Below are 8,711 nucleotides of genomic sequence, written 5' to 3' on the forward strand. Positions count from 1 at the left end.
ATGCTAGGTCAAGTCTCGTCCTTGGTTAGGGTTGATAGTGCTTAGCGGCGGCTAACCCCTAGCTTAGAGGTCGAGTGCGCGTCTTTCTGTTCTTCTCTGTCTTCTTTGGTTCGCAGGACACATGAATATCCTTGCCGAGCTGCTTTGGGAGAAAGGGGACGGACCAGCGCCCGGGCCCCGGCAAGCCAGTATTGCCGAGGGCTACAAAAGCAAAGATCCACCCGCGGCAAGCCAAGGTTGCCGGGGGCTGCAGATTCAGATAAGTTCTTCATCCCTTATCATGTGTTTCGTTATACTAGGGAAAACCTTATACACAGAATCTTAGCAGCAGCGGCACAAAAAGAAGCGCTACTGCTAATTAGCAGTAGCGCGGGTTTTTAACCCTCGCTACTACTAAGTTGATAGTAGTAGAGCGGGTTTTTAACCCTCGCTACTACTAAGTAGTCTGTACCGTGCCCCCCCGGGACATGCCATAGTAGTAGCGAGGGGTATGAACCCACGCTACTACTAAGTTGATAGTAGTAGCGCAGTTTTATACCCCTCGCTACTACTAAGTACGAGGTAGGTGAAGTCGCCATATCCTCGGCCGAATCCCCATCTCCTCCCCCAAATCCCTTCTCTCTTCCACCACTCTCTCCTCTCACTTTCCATACGCTCTCACATGGACCTCTTGTCCATGCACCCATCCTCCTCCATGGCACCGAAAGAGGCCGCCGCCTCGCGCCACCGGCGTCTAGGACTAAGTAGAAGGTAGGTGAAGTCTCCATATCCTCGGTCGAATCCCTCCTCTCTCGCTCACTCTCCCCCCTCTCTCCATAGGATCTCCCATTCCGCTTCTCCCTCCCACTCGTGATTCCAACAGGACAGAGCTTTGGTAACATAGTGTTGTGTTACTATAGGCCCAAAACAGTGTTACTAGGCTAGGTAGTAACACGTTTTCAAATGTGTTCCATTAGACCGTGTTACTAAGTGGTGTCCACTGTCACATATAGTAATTGTTACCATATATTAAAAATTGTGTTACAACAAAGTTATAGTAACATGCATATTTTGTGTTACCAAACGCGTTGGTAACACATTTGTAACTACAATAACACCCATAGTAACATATATTTGTAAACATAGAACATTGTGGTAACATGTTTTTGTAACTATAGTAACACAACTTGTAACATAATATACAAATATCATAAGACATCACTGGTAACACATTTTGTAACTATAGTAACACCATCAGTAACACTACTATATTAGAATGGCAACATAATTAATGTGTTTTTTAAAATTATTAACCACAAAAGTATATACCCATTTTATGGAATATACATTTATTTAATAAAATCATTGTGGCTGCTCAAATTGTTAATTACTTTATTATGATGCTTGGCATCATTAAAATGATAGAGAAATTGAAGCACAACACATACACAAATTGAAAATATCAAGGTATTTATTATGAATATACAAGAGTGTAGGATACATATGCATTACAATAAATACATACCAATGTTATTGGCTAGACAACATATCATTCATATATTTTTTACTATAGAGAACACATCTATTGAGAATATTACACCATAGCATTTGCATCAATTCGACCAAAGAAAAAGATCTTCTGAATGGTGTTACATTTTTCAATCTATCAATGCAAACTACAATTATTGCTAAGTAAAACCTTCTAATTACATTTAATTCTTCATCCAACCAAAGAACAGTTCAGCTGCAACTCCATTATGCTTCTTTTGAATCTGTAAAAGGAAAATGGACCTTACAGTTATGTGATCAAATGCATACAAATATAATGGTGGAATATGGAAGAAAAGACTCCGACTTACAAAAGCTGGAGGTTGGACAATTAAGTATCCTGAAGCAAAAGCATCACCAATTCTCTTGCAATCAGAAACTTACCTTACTAACTCCTCATTATCCAGAAAAGGTCCATCTATGCACACAAGTGCAAATTCGGCACCTAACTAAATATCACCAACCTTAGTTTCTAGATCAATACTCTGAATAGTAGCATATGCAACATTTCGCTGGTTTGGATATGTTAAAATCTTTAAAACTACTTTGGATGCAACCTATATTATGATCAATATTATTATTCAACAACAATAATTATAGGATTTGCATGAACATTACTTCAATTGATACACATAGTCGTAGTTCAGGAAGACTATCATGACCATTCACTTTCTTTGGGATACACATTCAGACTGCAAGTGGGACTAATAAAGGGATGCCCACACCTGCATGCATGTGTTAGGCGCAACGGCGGAGCCAGGAATTATACATAAGGGGGGCCGAACATTGAACAAAATTCTAAAATGCAACATGTTGTATGGAATAAGTAGGATTTTTTCCAAGGAAAAAATATAGGAATTGACCATGGATATGGCAAAATAGGTACCATTTTTACTAATAAAGAGTTGATAACATAGACATATCACATAGATGGCCCAAGAGCAAAATGTTGAATTATATGATGACGAACGAACAATTACCAATCAAACTTCATAGAACTTCTGTTGTACTCAATCCATCAAAGATTAGTTTTTTGGGTGCTACATTAGTGAAAATGCCAGCCAAAATTTAATTATTTATTTTGAAACAAAGTAACCAAGAGGTATCCATAAATTACAACACCAAAAATTGCCTTGTTTTGATGTATTTTTCATGTTACCTGCGTACTTTGCCTCATCCTACATCCTTGTGTTTGAAGTGCAAAGTCAAAAAGGTTATTTACTTTTCACTAGTCAATGGGATCTTCTGTGAGCAGTGCATTTACTCTATTTCACCGGATGCTGTTTGGGAGAGGGATATAGGATTTGCCGTGGCCCCTGCTGGCCCCCTAGGTCCATCGTTGGTTAAACGGGTGGGCAGCCCACAATCAACCATGTTGTGTCTGCTTGCCTAGATAATCCCATTTAATACTACATAGTAGTAAACTGTTGCGCTATTTGTATTTAGAGTTTCAACAATCACCACGTGGCGGACGTGTGGTAAACAACCACAAAAAAAAGAGTTGAGACAACTCTACTTAGTTCTTGTACAAATCAAGACTAACTTGTTGTATCTGGACATTACTTGAACAGATCAGAACAACTACAGGAGCAAGCACATGCAAAGTGCCCCAGTGCAAAAAAATTAGAGTGGCAGAGCAATGCATCATCATACTATTGAGAAGTCAAAAGCATGTGATGTATGTGTGGAACATATGTGTTGTGATGTATGTGTGTGCTTGTGGTTGTGCTGGGCATGTGCGTGTGTATGTGCTTTCTAGTACCTAACTAAAGTACCTGCAAGATGTTTTTTAACAGTAGACATTCCATGGAGAAGTTATAAATAATATAAACATACCATACGAGTTGTCAACAAGCGCGTTATGACTGCATAAACATATACCTGGAAACCAGTAGCCATGGTTACAGTGGCTTTAAGCAACATGGAATTGATATGCATAAACCCTTGAGGCATCAACACTAACCGAGCTTCCCGCAAACATTCTGTAAGAGTATAATGATAAATAACTTGAGACAGAAATAGATGTACAACCAAAAGGTACAGGCTATAAGCACTCGGTAAAACCACATATTCAACAAATTTGTAATTAAATGTAGCACCTATTTTGCACATAATGTAACCAGGATGAATACTTGGTAAAAGATGACTATATCTTACATTTACCTAAATAAAAAAAGTAACCAGGATGGGTACTTAGTACAAGGTGATGCTATCACCCATTTGATTATATCAAACTAGCAGATGAGATTGAGATATAGAAATACAATAATTAAAGTGGAAATGAACAGACGAGCTTCTGCTGTATTTTCATAGTGATTATTGGGATATACTACACTAAAATGACCATACATCTACTAGAACCTTTACCATGAAAACCACTATGTATTACACCTACATTCCCTGTCAGTGCAGTAGATGTTCGTGTTGCTCTTCACAATCTCTACTACCCAATCTAACGGGTCAGAGTTTGCCGAGTGCAACACTAGGCAAAGGAGCAAAGCAAGCCTTTGCCAAGATTGACACTCTGTAGACCTGTTTAGCTGAATTAAAAAAATGCACAGGCACTCAGGTATGTATATATGTATACGTGCCAGTTTGACAGTATTCGAGTATGTACGGATATTTGACGAATATTCAGGTATGTATATATGTATACGTGCCAGTTTGACAGTATTCGAGTATGTACGGATATGTGACGAATATACAGGTATGTATATATGTATACGTGCCAGTTTGACAGTATTCGAGTATATACGGATATGTGACGAATATTCAGGTATGTACATCTCCACCACGGGCAACAACACATACTACTATTATTAGCAGGATAATTAATTAGCAGCGGGCATGTACCCACGACGCCGGCCTCGCGTCATGTCTTTCCACTAGTAAACAAACAAGCAAACAGCCTGCCGGATGGATTATGGTGGAAGCTAGCTTACATATGGATCGATTCCTCGTGGATCCTAGCAGATGATGAGGACCGGTGGCTCCTAGCGCGGGTGACGCGCACGGCCCATGCGCCCATTCTCCTCAAGCCTCTTCAATTCTTCATCTCCGCCGGAAGGAGGGATGGTTACCGACGGTTCCGTCTGGATCTACCCATGGCTCCGGCGGCTGCGCGCTCCTCATGGTCACCTCCTCGGGCCTCCTCGAGCCTGGTGGGGAGGAGGAAACGGCCCCGGGTCCCAGGTGCGTGGGTGACCTACAGAGAAAGGGGCGAGCGGTGGCGGCATGAGGCCTCCAGGCTAGCGGCGGTGACTTGCGGCGGCTTCGATCGCTAGGCGTGGGTGCGAAGGGATAAGGAGAGAGGGGGATAAAAGATAGGGCAGCCGCAGCCGTTCGATTTAAGCGAATCGGACAGTTACGAGGCGTGATCCGTGGGAAAGGCTACCCGACCAATCAAAACACAGGATACTCTTTTTAGTGTAATATATATACTATACTATATTTTGCACACATTTTTTATCTTTTCTCCGTTTCTTTTTCTTTTCTTTTCTTTCATTCCTACTCTTTTTCATTCTTCTATTCTAGCCCTTGCCTACCTATACAAAAGACTCTCGAAACAGGATTCCGACCAGCTTTATATATAAAGCAACAACCGAACAGAGTACACGGTCAAAAGATACAAGATGGAGAGGTAGCCCTCGTATCACACATGAACTACGCAACCGAAAGAGAAAATATGATAAACTGAGTACAACGACACGCTACACACTAAACCACCTAGGCTCCGCGACAACGTCCTCGGGAGGGAGAACGACGCTAAGCGTCGCCGCTGTTGAGTCCATATAGGACAAAGGTCTTCACCCGGAATCCTGCCGCAACAAGGAGCACCATGCCGATGTCTTCGAGAATATAGCATCACCGTCGTCAGCGACAAAGCGCAGAGTTTTTTCTTGGTAGCTCCCACGTACCACCCCAAGGTCTTCAGGACAAGCGAGACGATAAAAGATCCCCATGTCCAGATCGGGGTGTCGCAACTGCCGAGGACAGAAAACACGTCCGAGCGACCCGCCGCGACCCCTGTCGTCGCCCACACCACCTAATATGAGACCATGCCAAGGCTTCATCAAAGTGGGGAGATTCTAGAGGATCTTGGCATGTACTCTAGCTCAAAGTAGATCGATGCAACACTATTTATAACCCATGTGAAACAATAGGGCATGGGCTACTGAGTACTCTTAGTGTCAAGGGAAATGGGGTGTACCGAGAACACTATAATTGTGTGCCCTAGCATGGAATGGATCAAACCAATAGTTTAACTATTATATGGTATGGCCAATGTGGCTTGACTATAAAAGCGAGATTACGATCTACTAGTTAACATAGAAAACATTAAGGTTGAATTAAGACGACTCGCCAGAACCTATGCATCCTTGGCCGGGTGTCTCGGTGGCCAAATGGAGCATGCTTATCTACCTCACGAGAGCTAGCATTTTTGGTGTGCTATCCCACCTGTTTCAACTCTGACCTCCCTTCGCCTAGTACAGCGCCGACCAGAACTCCCTCCGGTTGACAAGTCCATGAGCAGTCAAAGCAGGACGGACAAGACGCTTGACAGTCACTTTCGGACCTCTCTCCGTTCCGGACCAAGACGCTCGGCTGTCGCTGGTAAGATCTCTCTACGCTCTTATGTGCCTCCCAATTCTTCTACCAAAATGGCTTTGTAGGATCCTGGTAATGTGCCCCCGGATCTCGTACATATACAGACTCAAGGGAGGCGATTTTAGGTTTCTTGTATACAAAATATGCGGGGCAGGGCCAAGATGCGGGGTCTGGTATGGTAGAGTCATTGTTTGGTCCATAAACCGCATATCGGGCCAATATGTGGGATATGCTAGAGTTGCTCCTAGCCCGGTATAGAAGAGGTAACTTTTGGGTTGCCCCTAGCTAAGATGAACATATCCGTTACTTTCATGATTATCTATATAAAATTTGCTTGTTTCCAATAAGCTCCCAAGTCCCAACTTTCACATCTAATATCAAATGAAACATCACATGCAAGAAATATTTATATCTCGTCATGAGAAAAAAATTCAGAAAATTTCAATTTGAATTGGTATGCAAAACTAACGATGAAATTATTGATTCAATGACATGCTCCAATGTATTTGAATTTGAGCGTTGTTTGTTTTACATGTGTTTAACATTTAGTGTTAGCACATTAAAATATGGAGGGCGTCAAAAAATGCCAATTGGCGCTTACTCACTGTGGTGTGTGGGCCGACCTAGCTCGCTCGGCTGCTTTGGCCAGTTCACCATTGACCGGTTGGCCGCTTGACCGTTAACCCATGGCATAATTGAGCATACACTTTTAGAAGAAAAAAAATGAATTTGAAAAATTGATTGAACGTATGAATCATTTTTTTCCTGCCATCAAAAAATGTTGGCATATTTGAAAAAAGTTCATGAATCTGACAGAAATGTTTGGCAATTCTAAAAAAAGTGCACGAATTTGAAAAAAAAATCACGGACTCAAAAAGAAAATCATGATTTTTTTCATAAAAACGTTAATGAATTTGAAAAAAAAACTCCACCAATTCTAAACAATGTTTGCCAACTCAAAAAAAGATTGCAAAGTCAAAAGAACGTTAGTGTATTTGAAAATTTTCCATGAATTTGAAAACAAATCATGTCTTGAAAAAATATTCGTGAAAATTAAAATGTTCATGGACTCATAAAAGAGTTTGAGAATTTGGAAAGAATTGTGGCTTCAAAGTTTTATGAATTTGAAGAAAAGTTCGCAGATTTAGGAAAAATGTTCAAGAATTTGAATTAGTCTGAGAATTTTAAAATTCTTTGCAATTTTCAAAAAAGTCCACAAATATGAATTTTTAATGAAATTTAAATTGAAAGAAGGAAAATAAATAGAAAAAGTAAATAGAAAACCGGAAGAAAAATAAACAAGAAACGGATATGAAAAACACAACAGAAAAATAAGGAAAACTAGGTGGAAACTTCCAGATGCAAAACCGGGCCGAAGTCACGGAATCGCAGCCCAAGTAAACTCCTCGCCGGCCAGCCAACCTGTATCTTTTAAATGGGCCTTCGCCCAGCCGTTCACTGCTATTGATAAGAAGGCCGAGTATTTAAAGTAAGCAAAATAGAGTTTGTAACCTGTTGGTAATCGCTTGTTTCTCCACGTAGCTGGTAGCAGGTTCGATTCTTAGTATGCACCATTTAGGTTTTTCATGCATGTCAAATGGCGCCCATTCGTGGTCATTCTATTTTGTTCACGCATGTCAAATGGCCCCAATTGTTTGTCATTTTATTTTGTTCGCCTATGTCAAATAGCCTTGCGTTCCGTTTGGTTCTTTAGCCGGTCTCACTTGTTAACACGCCCGCAACATGTCCTGAATTTTTTTATAGGAAGAAATATGTATATATAATATGCTCCCATGCTATTTTTTGTAATTGTAAGAACAATTTTTGAAATGTATTCACCATTTCGTTAGATTAAATGAATGAAGTTATGCATACATATTAGAAGTAATTCCAATTTGAGTCATATATGTATCTCAATTAAGGTTCAAGTAGTATAGAAAAATTGTTGAAGACCTAAGTACAAGCTTATGAAAGAGAAAAAGATTATTGAGAAAATCAATTGCGTGAAAATTTGAACTTATGTTTGTAAGCATTGTGGCACCATTACTTTTTATTAAAATATACTTTACACAATATAGTTTTTTCCTTTACAGTTTTATAGTTGGTAACACAATTCCGCAACAGATGATTACGTGTTACTGTACCAATATTTGTAACACACATGGAGCAACACAAACTTATATGTTACTGTGTTAATGTGTCTGTAACACATTTACGAATCTTATCAACTATGTGTTACTATCTTCGCTGTAACACACATGATGTGTTACTGTTATTTTGCTCTGTAACACATTTTTTATATGTTACATGGTTGTGTTACTTAATCTTTGTTTTGTTGTAGTGTCCCTTCCTCATCCACCACCACCGCCGGCCTCACACCTCATGCCTCCCCCAAATACCACGACCTCCACACCCACCACAGCCCCTCCCCCTCATTCCTCCTCCTTCTCTAATGTTGGAAGGAGAGGGAGATCCAGCAGAGCGCCATCCATGGCGGCGGCCAGATCTGACATGGACACAACCACAGGTGACCTGTTCTTCCTACTCCTCTCAATCTCTCTCTCTCTCTCTCCCCC

General features: G+C 40.7%; 1 long non-coding RNA gene across 1 annotated transcript; it reads right to left on the minus strand.

Moving 5' to 3' along the window:
* Positions 1-1,430: 1,430 nt before the first annotated feature.
* On the minus strand, positions 1,431-4,565 carry LOC125532383. The gene is made up of 2 exons (XR_007294067.1): positions 4,470-4,565; positions 1,431-3,509 (listed from the first exon to the last, which is right to left on the minus strand). It is a non-coding gene; the product is annotated as an uncharacterized LOC125532383 (long non-coding RNA).
* Between the last annotated feature and the right edge of the window lie 4,146 nt (positions 4,566-8,711).

The sequence above is a fragment of the Triticum urartu genome, unplaced genomic scaffold, assembly GCF_003073215.2.
Source record: "Triticum urartu cultivar G1812 unplaced genomic scaffold, Tu2.1 TuUngrouped_contig_9776, whole genome shotgun sequence".
NCBI classification, from domain to species: Eukaryota; Viridiplantae; Streptophyta; class Magnoliopsida; order Poales; family Poaceae; genus Triticum; species Triticum urartu.